The sequence below is a fragment of the Bison bison genome, unplaced genomic scaffold (genome assembly GCF_000754665.1).
Source record: "Bison bison bison isolate TAMUID 2011002044 unplaced genomic scaffold, Bison_UMD1.0 scf7180017864462, whole genome shotgun sequence".
In the NCBI taxonomy this organism is placed as follows: domain Eukaryota; kingdom Metazoa; phylum Chordata; class Mammalia; order Artiodactyla; family Bovidae; genus Bison; species Bison bison.
The window spans coordinates 1312327-1328302 of NW_011495024.1; positions in this window are offsets into that span (position 1 = coordinate 1312327).

Sequence of the window (15976 nt, forward strand, 5' to 3'; positions counted from 1 at the left end):
CATGGACAGAGGAGCCTGGGGGCTACATTTCATGGGGTCACAAAGAGTCAGACACGACTGAGCCACTAACACACATATATATACTCTTTTCCAGTATGGTTCATCATAGGACACTGAATATAGTTCTTTGTGCTGTACAATAGGATCTTGTTGCTTATTCACTCTATACGTGAAGGCCTACTGCTAACCCCAACTTCCCACTCCATCCGCCCCTCAACCCCTGCCCCCCACACCCTGACGACCATCAGTCTGTTCTCTGTATCTGAGATTCTGTTTCTGTTTCATAGATAAGTTCCTTTATGTGATACTGTGGCTTCATATAAGTGGTATCATATGGTGTTTGTCTTTCTCTTTCTGACTTACTTGGTATGATCATCTCTGGTTGCATTCCATCACATTCTTAAGTTCAGTCACTGAGAAATACAGTAAAGCTTTGCTTTGTAGTGGTTAAAAAAAAAGATGATGACACTCAGCTCACATGTGAACACACTCATGAGTAGTTTGCAATCCGTAAATGTTTGTGTAGTCATGAGTTATTCCTATCACAGTGAGAGGCACATGACCCACACATATTAGGGGGCTGCGGTGCCAATGAAAGTGGTCTCTGGGGATTAGAACCTGACCCTCAGAGGTCAGCCTAGCACAGGAACTACTTAGCTATGGGGCTTATGGGCAGAGAGGGCAGAAGGGGATCTCAGGCACCATTCAGTCCAAATACCACCCGCCCCAGGACACTGGGGCCCAGAGTGCTCAAAATTACATGACTAAGAGGCCCAACCTCTCCATCTGTTCACCATTTCCTGGTCTGGCCTTCAGAAGGCAGGCCAGTGAATAGACAAATGGGACTTGCTCACTGCCCGGCCTGCCGCCATTTCTCCCTTAGAGGAAGACAGTATCTTGTCATTTCTGGCACTTTGCAGAAGTTCTTAAAACTGAATCCCACTGCAGACGGCCCAACACCCTGAAGGCATCCTTCCTGCCGAGCCCCTCCCTATAACTCTGCACCCAGACTGGTTGCCCAGAGGCTGATCGAGCAGCACCTGCCCTTCTGCATCACCCCACCTTGGCCTTCCTGCAGCATATTACCTTCACCCTGACGCCGCCAGCACCGCAGCTTGTTCTTCCTCTGGCCCTCTTCCCACTCTGCTTTTTCCTTTGTCAGCCTCTAACCCCACAAATATTCCCTGTGCATCTCCTCAATGCTTTATGCTTTCCCTTCTCTCTCCCCCATCCCAAGAGCTGAGAACCCCTCTCATGTCAGCAGCCAACTCCCAAATCTACATCTCCACCCCTGACCCAGCTCCAGAGTGGCCCCCAGCAACCACGTCCTCCTGCTGTCCAAAAACCCATTCACCCTCCTCCCTCCAGTCCAGCTCCTCCCATGCTGGTGGTGACGCCTCAAAGTCACCCTAGACCTCTCCTGCCCCTTCACCCCACATCCTACGAGCCCCCAAGGTACTGCAGGTCCCTCCTTCCTAATGGCCCTCATATATATTGATTTCTTTCCATTCCCACTGTCAGGAAAGAGCCTCCAAAAATACATCTTGCCCATTGTCTTTTCCTCTTGGGAAACATTTGGAAACTCTCTACTCAAGGATATATCATTCTGGACTTGGTCAAAACCTGTGAGCCTGCCTTTCTGACACCCCTCTGATCATTCCTGAGGTACTTTTCCACACTCACCTACTCCTTCCTGAACCCTTCACCTTAGCTCCACTGTTTGTTCACTTGTGGGTCTGAGCATGTTTTATAAACGACTGTTTATTCCTTTCCCTTCCCTTGTGGTTCAGATGGTAAAGAATCTGCCTGCAATGGGAAGGGGGACCTGGGTTCAATCCCTGAGTTGGGAAGATCCCCTGGAGAAGGGAATGGCTACCCACTCCAGTATTCTGCCCTGGAGAATTCCACAGACTATATAGTCCATGGAGTCGCAAAGAATCAGACACGACTGAGTGACTTTCACTTTCCTTTCACTTTCACAGCAATCTCCATGTTTCAGGTACTGTGAGCTGTTTTACATCTACCAAAATGTGTAATCTGCACAATGATCCCGGGGAATGCACGCTGTCATCACCTAACCTTACAGAGGAGGAAACTGAGACACAGAGAGGTTAAGTAGGTTTCCCAAGGCCACACAGCCAGCGAGTGGTGGGATCAACATTGACCCCTGTGCCATCTGGCTCTGGAGTCACTGAACTGAGAGATTCACATTGACAAACAAATCTGTTTGTGCAAAACAGTTCCCAGACCCCTCCGTATTTGAGCATTAAGCCAGATTGGCACGGTGTTACATGGATTTTTGGAGTATCATTCCTGGAGGAAAGAAAGTTTTCCCACTGACCTTCAGGCATGGGAGAGGATGATGAAACAGTAAGTCATCCTGCCATTAACATTAAGTTCAATCACCCCTAATGGAATGTCACCTCCAAGATAGCCATTAAAGCCACCTGCCTCCCGAGCTGATGAAGTTCGGCATATATCACCATTACCTGTCCCTCTAACTGCCACCATGTCCCATGTCCGGGGAGTGCAAAGGCCTGTGGGGACACTGAGGGACACTCAGATCCACCTTGCAGGTGTCACCCAGAGGAGACAGGGCAGCTGCCCTAGCCCATGATGGAGATGCTTGTATTTCAGTGTGGTGGAGACTTGATGGAAGGTGAAACCCGACATAACACATGCAGGCTTTGACTTGCTCAAGGTGAAATGAGGCCCCAGCACGGAGTGGCCTTGCCTGGTCACTGAGCAGGATCCCAGACCCTGCCACTCAGAGCTGCTGGACAGCAGTGCTCTTCTGCAGGGCACATGGCTCTCGGCCAGGGTCTAGCTCCCTCCCAGGTCCCCCGGGCCCTCAAGGAGCACCCACTCTGCCTCAGATTAATGCCTCTAACATTTTTGGCACCAAAAGTCTTCAGAGGCACCATGAGACTGAGACTGGCTGGGACCTGGGACCCTTTGCTGCAGTGCTGCTATGCTTGCACCTGGACACACCTCTCCTTGAGCGACAAGATACAAAGAAACTGTGTGGGACTAAAAATAACTGCGGGCAGGTACAACTGGGGCAAATTCTGCACCCAAAAGATACAAAGAGACCAAAAATCCCAACTGCCAGTTTTGAAGAGCCTGAAGAGCAAGAACAGGTTGTTGGGAGCAAACCAGGGTACTGAGCATGCCCCCTGCACACAGCCCCACCTAAGTGGTGGGCAAACCACCTAAGCCAGCCCAACCCCTGAGCACACCCTTACCCTCATCCCATATACAGAACAAGTTCTCCCGCCTCCCCATCGGAGTGAGCAAGGAAAAACGTTACTTGTTTTCCATGCCTCATGGCTGCAGTAGAGGCCTCCCAGGAAAAGCTTGCTTGAATTTCTTGTCTGGCCTCTGCTGCTGCTGCTGCTGCTGCTGCTGCTGCTAAGTCACTTCAGTAATGTCCGACTCTGTGCGACCCCATAGATGGCAGCCCACTAGGCTCCCCCGTCCCTGGGATTCTCCAGGCAAGAACACTGGGGTGGGTTGCCATTTTCTTCTCCAATGCATGACAGTGGAAAGTGAAAGTGAAGTCGCTCAGTCATATCCGACTCTTAGCGACCCCATGGACTGCAGCCTACCAGGCTCCTCCGTCCATAGGATTTTCCAGGCAAGAGTTCTGGAGTGGGGTGCCATTGCCTTCTCCGATTTCTATTGCTTAGGGAAGGCCAAGAACCTGGTAGGTATCAATGTGAGGTTGTTATTTTTATCTCCCTTTTATAGATTAGATGACCTTTTACAGAATAAGATTCAAGGAGCTGGCAGGAGTAGGTAGGAATAACTGGGATGCAGAGAAGGGCTGGGATGAGGCCTCCCCATACCACACCCTCCTTTTCCTTAAGCGGCTGCACAGGCATTGTCCCTTCCTTTAGTGTCTGTACTTTGCCACATAAAGCAGATAGCATTATCCCCAATTAATAATGGGAAAACTGAGGCTCCGCCAGGCTGAAGGAAATGGCCCCAAGTGTACATCTAGCTAGGTGTGGGCCTGGACTCTGCCCCCGAGCACAGTGCCCTTTGCATGCCCTATCACCACAGTGGCAGCTGGCCCCTCTGTCGCTGGACCCCCATCCTCACCCACCAGCACCAGCTTCGTCTGACGTGGGGCAAAGGTCACGGCCCAGACCTATCCTTGTTTGCTGCTCCTTGGTTCTGCCTTGGACTTAACTCCCTGGACCCAGGGGCCTGTCCTCCCTAAGCCCTCACAGTGTTGCTCAGTTCACCCTCCTTCATGCCCAGTGCCACCTGCTTCTCTGCCCAGACCAGCTCCCATGATACCAACTAAGCACCACCCTGGACCTTTGTGTGCCTGCCCTGCGGACCCTGCCTGGCTCTTTCAGCCAAGCTAGACTCAGGTCCTGGTGCGTCCTCATTATGCATCACCGTCCCCTCCAAGCCTCAGCAGACAAAATCCCACTTTTGCCACCAATTCCTGGGCAAGTCAGCTTATGATATGAGCCTTGTTATGCATATTCTGGGGTCAGTTTTGACCTGCCCCAGCAGATAGAGGTTTGATATGGTCTGAATCCCCTAGATGGCCTTTGGGAAAGTGTGGCATTACTAAATTTAGAGAGATTCTCAACTTTCGATTCTTTTCAGGATCCTTTGTCTCCCAAACCCTCTGCTCACCCACCCCTGGCCTATCAAATGGATCCAGTCAGGCAGAGGCAGCCCAGCTCCTCAGGGCTTCTGGGACCCCCTGCACACTGGTTAGTCTTTCCTGGCTGGACGAAGAGAAGCCCAGTCCTGGCCAGTCCTCCGCTTTCCTGGCTGATGGGTCCAGGCAACCCATCCTGCCCTCAAAGTTGTGCCAACATGCTGTTCTATGCCCAAAGAAGACAAACCAAGGTGAAAGGTAAGCTTGATTTCAAACAACAATCTCTATAATAGTAGTTAACATTTGTTTCAGTGCCAAGCACTATTTCAAGTCTTTTACTTGGGTTGACTCCAGAGTCCTTCTTATGAAAAAGTTGCATTATTACCCACATTACAACCAGGAAAGTCAAGGCAAAAGGAGCTAAGTAACTTGTCCAGAGTAAGTAATTATGGGAGCCTGGATTCAAATCCAGAGACTCTGACATGAGAACTAAATCTTAGGCACCACCTCTAATGTATGGAAATATAATTATGGTTCTGAGGGGAGAGTAGACTTTGGGGTCAGAATTGTAGTTTCACTGCTTATTCTGTGACAAGTTATTTAACCTCTCAGAATATGTGTTCTCTCATGTGTAAAAACTGGGCTAGTAATGAATGTCTCTGACAGTTAGTGAAATTACATAGAATGGTGTGTGGAACTTTCTAGAATAATGTCTGATATGTAGTAGGTGCTGGGTCATTATGTGCTTCCTTGTTTCCTCTAATTAAGAAAGTCTTCAAAGTAAAGTGCCTACTGCTATGGTGATCACTTGAGTGCCAAATATTCCAGGGTCAAGGGGTTTTAAAAGAGCTCATGCATCTGTTCTAGAGGAATGCTTCTAATTTTTTGGAGATTTTTTTTTTTTAACCATCTGATATAGAGAAGAAAATCCATGGTCTTCCTTAAGGTTGTGGTTGCATTAACCATATGTATATATAACCAAATCTATTTATATATATATATATATATATCATGTATATATCATAAACCATAATTTTCATGTCCCTGGAGGAGGAAATGGCAACCCACTCCAGTATCCTTGCCTGGGAAATCCCATGGACAGAGGAACGTGGTGGGCTACAGTCCATGGGGTCACAGAGAGTCAGACACGACTGAGCACAGTTTTCATGTAATATATATATCATCAAATAATCTTATCTGGTCAGTAGTCTGGTATATCTAGTTTGTCAGTTCAGTTCAGTTCAGTCACTTAGTCGTGTCCAATTCTTTGCGACCCCATGAATCACAGCACGCCAGGCCTCCCCGTCCATCACCAACTCCTGGAGTTCACCCAAACTCATGTCCATCGAGTCTGTGATGCCATCCAGCCATCTCATCCTCTATCGTCCCCTTCTCCTCCTGCCCCCAATCCCTCCCAGCATCAGAGTCTTTTCCAGTGAGTCAACTCTTCACATGAGGTGGCCAAAGTATTAGAGTTTCAGCTTTAGCATCAGTCCTTCCAAAGAACACCCAGGACTGATCTCCTTTAGAATGGACTGGTTTGATCTCCTTGCAGTCCAAGGGACTCTCAAGAGTCTTCTCCAACACCACAGTTCAAAAGCAGCCAATATAAAACAGTGTGCATTAACTTTAGAAAGAGGAAATTTCCCATTCCCTAAGATAGGATTTCCAGTCTCCAGGTATGTCATGAGGATTCTGTGAAGGAGCCCTGTGATTCTCCCCAAACGTGGACAAGGCCTCCTTACCCAAATGCAACAACTGTGTACCCCTTGAACACTCCTGGCCCAGTCTTTCATGACTGGCACAAATGGAGAGGGGGTTCAATTGCTGAACGGAGGGAGTGGGTGCTCTATGGGCATGGAATAAAATCAGGGTGCTAAACTGCCTCTTAGAGAATCAATGACCATAATTCTAATTCTCCTCTGACCCCCACCTTAGCTAAATCATTTAACCTCCCTGAGGTCTTTTTTTAATTATTTGTGAAATGTGAATTACAAACATCTCTGAAAATATGCAGTAAACGTGGTTTCCCATCCACATGCTATTCTCTCTCCTTGGAATACATCTACAAAGTTCTTCCCTCTTCTCCTTCCCTTTCTCTCAGCAAATTCCTATATGTCTTTCCATACTTAGCTTAGAATCTGCTTCCTCCAGGAAGCTCTCCAGACTGAAATGGTTGCCTTTCTCTGTCTTCCACAGTGCTCTGGCTGCCTTCCACCATGGCACTGATGCTCTATCTCTTTCATTAAACAGTGAACTCCTTCTCAATAAAGTGTATCTTGACCACCTTGAAACCCCCAGAACCTAGAAAGACAGGACCTAGTACATGATAGATTCTCAGAAAAATCTTGTTGAATAAATAAATCATACACTCCATAATCCAAGCCATATTTTCTCATTCGCTTGCAACATGGCATATAGATTACACCTCTAGAAATAAGTCAGAGGCTATGAGATCAGAGAGTTGGGTCAAAAAGCAGAGCAAGGGGCAGAAGGCGCCACCACCCAGACACGCCAAGACCTTGGCTCCAAGCAACCTCACTAAATGACACAGCAACGAAAGGAGGGAAGGGCACCCTTTCTGCCCCTTGCCAAGCTGTAAAAAGTGGTGGCAAGAAAGTGTGTCCAAATTTTTTTTCTCAGATCATGCCAGCATGTGGAATCTAACCATGAGAATATTGATGAATCCCAGAACAAAGTTGGAGGACAAAGTCAAACAGCAGCCAGTATTGTAGAGTCATCATGAGTCTTAAAGTTCATCTGGTCTACCTTCTGCTCTGTGCACAAACATCTCTGGACCCAGTCAGTCATTCCCATTCATGGAAGGGTTTCAAAAATCTCAAGCCCTTAAGTTTTAAGTTGGCAAACAGAAAAACCTTGTGATTCCTCTGATACAGTGATGTTTTGAGAATAAACAGAACACTTACTATGCCCAATGCACTCCCTTGGGAACCATGAGGAATACAAAGCACCTGTCCCCAAGAAAAGCTCATGATGCAGATGGAGCAGAAAGGCCAGTTCAGCTGTGGACACAACTGAGGGAAGCTGTAATAAGGACTGTAAGGTGAGCATCAGTGTGGGAGAGAAAGGCAAAAGCCAGGTCTGGGGGTTTCTGCAGAACTGGCCTCATTCCTTTAAAAACCTCAACCAATTCAAATGACAGACTTGATTCAAAAGAATCGACTGTTAGAAAAAAAAAATGGGACAATCGGAGAAATTTCCATCTAGATTGGGTATTGGGTGAAAGCAAGGAATTATTTATATTTTTAGGTCTTGAACAGTAATATTATGACATCTGAAATGTCCATCTTTTTTAGAGATTGCAAAATCTAGTATGTATTGAGTTGGCCAAAAAGTTCATTCAAGGAAGTGCTGGAGGTGGCTCAGGAACCTGGTTTGTTTGCCCCTGTGTGAATCAGAGCTCCAAACATCAGCCTGGTGGGTAGAGACCCACCTGTGTTGGCCTGTTTCTCAAGGATATGGTAAGTGCTGAGCCAAGAGAGAAGGCAGACGACTACATATACCGGACCCTGAATGCAGGCAGAGGGGGAGGGCACCAGGACCTTCAGTGCTGACTCTTGCCTCAAGGACAGTCCCCCGAACCCTTCACTGGTGGACCCAGTCTCGGTCCAGACAGACCACCAGCCCCATGTGAGGCACTGTTGCTTCCTTCTTGGGGACACGTGGTCTTCTTGGGGATGTAGTTCCCTCTGCTCCTTCTCCTCTGGATTCTCCAGCATCTCCAGAGAAATAGATCAGATATGACCACACGAGAGTAAGCCTTGGGGTCACTTGCCCAGGACCCCATCCACCTGTCTCTCCCCACTACCCCTCCCATCCCCAGGCAGGATCCCACCTTGCCTGGCACTGTCTCTGCCAGGGAGTGGGCTACCTGGGGAGCTAAATCTGCTGCTGCTGTCCTGGCAGTGCAATCCCACAACTGCTTACCTCCCCCGGGGCCAGGAGGGGCTTCTGCTGCAGTGGGGTGGGCTTTCAGGCCCTGCCAAAACATCCTACCACCTCATCTCAGGCCTGATTTGCCTCTGACTCACCCAGTTTTTCTGAGATCACAGAACAATGAACCCTGGTCATATCTCCAGAGTGGACTCGGTGTTCACTGCTGGGGTTAATTGCCCTGAACGACCTGACAGTCTTCCTGAAACCACCATGGTTCACTTGAGTGAGGCAGGAGGTTCCTCTCTCATAAGCTTATCTTCACCATGCAGCCCTGGTAAGTAATTGCTGAGGGTTGCAAAATCAAAGGGAAAATATTTACAATGATAGTTGACCTAAAAAGATCTAGACCGGGGTTAGTGTCCCTTCAGCTTGGCCTGACCACTTCCAGACAAAACGCCTCAGAGGAAGGCAGGGCCTTGGGTACAAAGAGCGTGGGTTCAGAGTAGGCAGAGGCCTGAGTTCAAATCCTGCCTCCCCACTTAACTAGTTGGGGCAACAGAGTTCATCTCAGATGAGAGTTCCTGTCTCAGAGGGTTTTGCAAAGGAATTGAGATTCGTGCAAGTGACATGCTTGGCCTCCTCCTCCACCTCTACACATCAGATTCCTCACCTTTTAAAAATATTTACTTATTTATTTATTTGACTGCATCGGGTCTTACTTGCAACACCCAGGATCTTTTGTTGCAGCACACCAACTCTCTACTTAGAGTGCGCACACTTAGTTGCTGCTCAGCATGTGGGATCTTAGTTCCCTGAACAGGGATAGAACCTAAGTCTCCTGCATTGCAAGGCAGATTCCTAACTACTGGACCACGAGGAAGTCCCCCAGGTTCCTCACCTTTTAGATAAGAAAGCTGGAGGAGGTGGTTCTCAAGGCCACTTTCAGCTCTGACTTCCTGCTGTTTCCTGAAATCACAGGGGTTGTAAGTTCCTCTCCTGGGGAGGATGGGGTGAGGCTCAGTAGTTTGATGCATTCTGCATCCAGCTGCCCCCCTGGCCTCTAACAGTGACAGCTCTGGGCTCGACTGCCATTGTGAAACCACAGGGACACCAAAAGACCTGTGGAGGCCTGGTCGCACATCCAGACAGGCTCCTAGCCTCCCCTCTCCATCTCAAAGGGCTTCTCTGCTCCAAGCACAGCGGAGATTTGTCCTTTCTGATTTTATGCACTCTCTCAAAGGTTACCAGCCGAGGACTTCCCTGGTGGCCCAGTGGTTAAGAATCCCCCTGTTAATGTAGGGGACATGAGTTCCATCCCTGCTCCAGGAAGATTCCACATGCCGAGGGGAAACTAAGCCCATGCACCACAACTACTGAAGCCCGCCCTGTAGATCTCGAGCTCTGCAACAAGAAAAGCCACCGCAATGAGAAGCCCAAGCACCACAACTAGAGAGTCATCCCCTGTCTCTGCAACTAGATAAAGCCTGCAAGCAACAATGATCCCATGCAGCCAAAACATAAATAAGAAAAGTAAGTAATAATTTTTATAAAAAGGTTACCAGTTGGGTAGAAATGCATTATAAGACGTTTGGACTTTAGCCATTGTCCTGATGGGCAGCTTAGTGGAGAGAACCACCCCTCAGGCAGGTACTGGGAAATGAATTCACTCCTTGCAGGCTGATGGCTTTGGGCTCAAATGCTCCTCTAGTTCCTCACCCCTCTGATGACAAGCCACCATATCCACTCTTGCTCTGTTGGGTAAGATTTTCCCATCAAATGGTAGATCTTGTGAAAGTGTCTTTGAAAAGTATGAAACTCTGGGAAAACGGGAGAGATTATGGTGACTCCAGCTTGGGTCTCTAAACCAGACCTCCCATTAACCCTTCTGTTGTCTTGGGAAAACCCAAGACAAGAACTGGCCAAGCCTGTCACAGGTGGAATCACTGGGACTCTTTCTCTAACCCTTAGGGAGTGGCTGGCTGCCTTTCCATGGGAAAGCACACGGGATAAGCTGCGTGTCTCTCATGACCTCTAGGTGAGTGACCACATGCTCCCTATACCCAGGCCATTTCAGTTTATTCTCGTTACCCAGAGTAATCATTAACAGCACCCCCTTTTATTTTCAAAATAGCACCCCAGCTGTGCAAAAAAGTATATGGTCACCATCCCTCCACGCCAAGTAGTACCTCTATAGCCAAGCTGGATTGCCTTGGCATTGCATGCTCAGTCGCGTCCAACTCTTTGCAACCCAGTGAACTGTATTTTCAGGCAAGAATTTTCTAGGCAAGAATACTGGAATGGGTTGCCATTTCCTATCCCAGGGGATCTTCCTGACCCAGGGATCGAAACTGCATCTTTGGTGTCTCCTGCATTGGCAGGCAGATTCTTTACCAACAGCACCACCTGGGAACCTCTGCATTGAGACATCATCTGATGCAGATGTTACCCCCATTGCACTTCTGCAAGACGGGACACGGTTTCAAGGGGGATCAAAGGGTGCCAGGCCCAGACGTGCTCACCAGCCTCCTAGGAGCAGGGGCACAGATCTGTTCTGTGGCCCTTGGAGACCGGTTCCTTCCTCTCCTCAATTCCTTGCTCATCCAGCTCCATCCAAAGGCTCAGCCCTGCCAGTACCAGCATGGCCCGCCCCTCACCCAGAGCTGCCCCCAGCTGGGCCTCCCAGGTCTCACTCAGAGCTGCTTCCGTCTGAGAACCGCCCGGGAGCCAAGGACATTCTGTGCCGAATGGACCGAAGCTCCTCATCCCCAGGGCTGACTGTTCTCAGCTGTTAACACATCATGACAAGAGAAACTTGAAAGAAGGCTTGGGATGCCACAGATAGTTGAACTGTTAATGTTTAAACATATTTTTCCCTCTCAGCCAGCAATTCTGTGGTTTCTCTTATTGGGTTGGAAGCCTTCTAGAACACTTCATGTTGACGGCAGTTTACAATTATGTCACTTCCACCCCCTCATGTGCCCAAAAGGGGCCGCACAGAACAAGCACTCGTCCCATCTCACAGATAGTGACACTAAGTTCAGAACAGGCAAAAGATGCTGATCTTTCACTTGACCTAGCCACGCAGGCTTCCTTCTAATCAAGACTTTGACCAAATCATTCTCTCACACACATACACACGCTTACACAAACTCGAACCGTTCCCCAGGGGACCTTGTATGGTTTCCCCTCTCTGGTTTTACTCGTGATACTTTCCTACTTCCTGGCTATAAATACACCGAGGTCAAAGCCGTCTCTTGGTTTCACTCCATCAGCCAGAGAAACAGTTACTCAGAAGCAGACAGCAGGGAGCAGCCACAAAGGGAGAGGCGGCTGATCTGCTCCGTCCAGGACAGAGCGGGTATTTCCTTTGTGTTTTGCTTTTCAGAAGCAGCCACCAGAGTTCTGTCAGGGAAAGTCAAGCCCCATCACACACGCTTGTGCCCCAAGGCTTGGGCTGGATAAGCAAGGGTGGAAAAAGCACTGTCATTTTGAATCCTGCCTAAACCAAGACTGGTGGAGGTGAGGCCCCTGTATGACCAACCACCAGACCAGCTGTAAAAACCCACCTCCAGCCTTTACAGATGGGGGGTCAGGGCCACACCCCAGAGAAGCTATTTCTTCTAAATACCACTGTCTTTTCTTCCTCTTTCCTCACTTTCAGGGTAAATTCTTCCTCTATGTTTCATAGGCTTTGAGTTAATGTTTCTCTTATTATGAATTTATCATTCATAATATAATTATTATTTATCATATAATTGTGTTATTTATATTAGAGCTTCCCTAGTGGCTCAGATGGTAAAGCATCTGCCTTCAATGCAGGACACCCAGGTTCAATTCTCATTTCTCCTTCTGAATTCAATCTGTTGCCCCATCGTGAAGCCAATGGGAAACTCCACTGTACACTCATAAGAAAGTGAGAGTGAAAAAGGCGAATCAGGCCTTAGCAGTGTTTTGAAAATCGTCTTGGCTGTCCAGAGACCACTGTGAAGAGAAAGGCCAGGGAGAAGAGCCTGCCCTTCCCTAAGCAAGAGCAGGACAATCCAGGGCTCCCCTCCATGCAGCATGCCAAGGCCCTGAAGAATACAGTCACACTGGTCCCCGGGCACCCTCTGCATGCTGGAATTTGCATAGCCATAGGCACCCAGAGGTCCCAAAGCCAGGAACTTGCACCCATACAGACCTTGCAGGGAGATCTTGCTTTCCCCAGCCCAAAAACCTAACATAGTTAATGTTAGGTTAATGCTGGCCTGCCCTAGTGCCCCAACCACTACCACCACCACTCCCAGGTCTCACAGTGGTCTGCTCCTGTGGCCATCGCCCGTGTGGTAGTGCATAGCACTATCAGCCTTGTTCTTGCCTTCCTGTGCCCATAGCCCAGCCATGGACGGATGCTCTTTGCCACCCTTTGGCTTTAGGTTTGGCCATGTGACTTGCATTGGCCATAAGTGTGTGGACAGAAAGGCCAAACAGCAGTCCTGAGCCTGGGCCTTGGGAGTCTTGCATGTTTCCACTTGCCCCTTTGTACTCCCATCGTCATTAGAAGAAGAGTCTACTGCCAGATCATTGCTGTCCCTTAGCCTGGGACCCCAGATGAACAATTATGGCAAGGACTGAGCCCCGCCAGTACCCACAGACCTATAGACTGAACCTAAGCCACCCCAACTGACCCTCAAATCCATGAATATAAACATGTATGGTCGTGTGCTGCTGAGGTTTTTGCAGTTATTTGTTAACACAGCAAGAGCTAGCCAATACACCTGTTTCCTTGCCTGTAGTCTCTTTAAGACTGTGAGTTATACAAAGGCTGCAACCAATGTTTGTTTTTATGTTGTTTCCCAAGAGCACACAGCAAGTATTTAATAAACGTCTTTTGAACATGGGAAGAAATGCACAGATGAACACCTAGACTAGTCCAGTTACCAGATCTGACTTCTGGAATCCTCTGACCCAAAGACCATCACAGAACACATCAACAGTTACACACTAGGCATCCCAAGGGCAGATCCATACATATGCAGGGCTAGGCCAGCATTAGACCAGCCCTCATAACAGACAGTGAGGGACTTCCCTGGTGGTTTGATGGTCAAGAATCTGACCTGCCAATGCAGGGAACGTAGGTTTTTATCCCTGGTCCAGATTCCTCATGCTGCAAGGCAGTTAAGCCCATGCTCTGCAAGTACTGAGTCCATGCGTCCTAGAGCCCATGCTCTGCAACAAGAGAAGCTGCTGCATTGAGAAGCCTCAACTAGCACGTCGTCCCCACTCACCACAGCTAGAGAAAGCCCAAGCACAGTGAAGACCCAGTGCAGCAACCAAGATCCAGTGCAGCCAAAAAATTAATAAATAAAATTTTTTTTTAATTTTAATCTTAAGAAAACAGGCAGTGCAACAGGTAAAGCATCCCTTGGGGATTGTATTTAGCTATCCCTTAACTGAATGGTATCCTTAGCTGCCCTCTTAAGCTTCAGAGACGAATGGCCTCTCCTGGAGGCAATCCTTGGTGATCTGCTAGCCATTCTGTGCCCTGAACTGCCCTCACTCTCTGATGAAGTACCTTCACTCCACACCCCTCCACCTGCCTCATGATGTTATGGACTGCATGTACGCATCCTCCCAAAAGCTCACGTGTTGAAACCCTAACCCCCAATGTGACGTTATTTGGAGGTGGAGCCTTTGGGAGGGGATTAGGTCATGATGATGGTGCCCTGATGAATGAAATTAGTGCCCTAATAAGAGACACAGGAATTCGCTCCTCTTTTGGCCACAAGAGAAAACAGCAAGAAGACAGTCATCTACGAACCTGCAAACGGGTCTTCATTAGACACTGAATCTGCTGGCATCTTGATCTGGGATTTCCCAACCTTCAGAACTGTGAGATATAAATTTCTGTTGTTTAAGGCACACAGTCTACTATAATGTGTTAGCAATTACAACCTGAAAGGACTGAGACACATGGGATGGCAAGTATTCTAAGAGGATCACATTGTTTCAAAACAAAAGGAGGCAAGGAGAGCAGATGTCGCCCTGCTGAGAAATAGAGGAGGCTGGACCAGCAGACTGTCCCACATCCTCTGCTCTTCCAGACTTGATAGCTCTGGTATGAGGGGAGGGGCATCAGCATTGCTCAGGGACCTGACAAGACACCCCACAGCCTAGGGGTTCGTGATGTGGGACATGGGGCCTCTGAAGGGACAGGCTAAGTAGGGTATAGATGGGAAGATAGAATCTGCAGATGACTGACTACCCTCGCCAGCTCCACGGCACAGGGAGCCCAAGGCCACACACCTGAGGGACAGAAAGGAGCCCTCCACAGAGGGTAAGCAGCCCAGACTAAGGGCAGGGTGGGTGGGCCCTGACTGAGACAAAGGCTCTTTTCTCTTCCCCACTACCTATGACCTGCCGTATGTCCACTTCCAAAGAGGAGCATGAAGGGAGATGGAGAGGCCGGCTTGACCTGGAATGTGCAATGTTATCAATATTCATGGAAACAAGGCTACTTCCAGCCCAGGTCCTGTAGCAGCCTGAGAGGTCCCCAGAGAGCCACAGAAGTTGTAAGATCCCACCTCTGCAGGGGAAAGCCCCATGTCCTGAACCTTCATGGACCTTGGTGGTGAGGCAACCTTGACTGTGTAACAGCCCCGCTATTTTTGGAAACCTGTTTGGGGTGAACCCTTATAAATAAATTGCGTCTCTATGACTTGAAAGGCAACTCCAGATCTTTTAAAGGAGGTTGCGAAATAACCCTTGGCAGTTTTCTCTTCATCTGGAACTTGTATCTCTATTTTAAGCAAATGAACAGCCTCATGTCTAATGTGGATCCATAAAGATGGAGTTGGCTGGTCTCAAATTATGAATGAGCCTGGTGGTTGAGGGAAGTACGGCTTCCCAACACTGCTGGGAACCTGGGGACCCAGAGCATCAGATTCTGAGCCAACCCAGAGAGCTGCTGAACTGAGCTGACCGTCTTACACAGACAGCCAAGAAGCACGGACACCATCCCATGTTGGACGTGGAAGCGAGTCCCTTTGCATTCAGTGTCAGTGAAAAGAGGATGCCGCAGCCCTACTGCTCTACAGAAATGCTTTTGGTTTCAGTTTCAACTAATGATCTGGTACGGTGAGGTTCCTGGGCGCGTGACAGGCTCCACACGTTCACCAGGAACCCGGAGGTCACGCTAAACTCAGAAAACGTTCCCTCGTGCTTTGGTTATGTTTTGATTCTGAGTTTCCAAAGCTGGGAACCAAATGGCATCATGAAAGGGTGAGATCCAGGCCTCTATTATCCTGGAGCCTGTCATTGGTACAAGGGATGTTACACAGATGAAATCACCCACTGAAGATGTGTTAGGAAGGATGTCGCCCCCTGTGAAAATGGCACGTTTCATCCCTGGGGGCCAGCACGGTAAATGGGAATGAAGAGCAGGTTGACATTTTGATTTAAAGATTACTTGAAGGT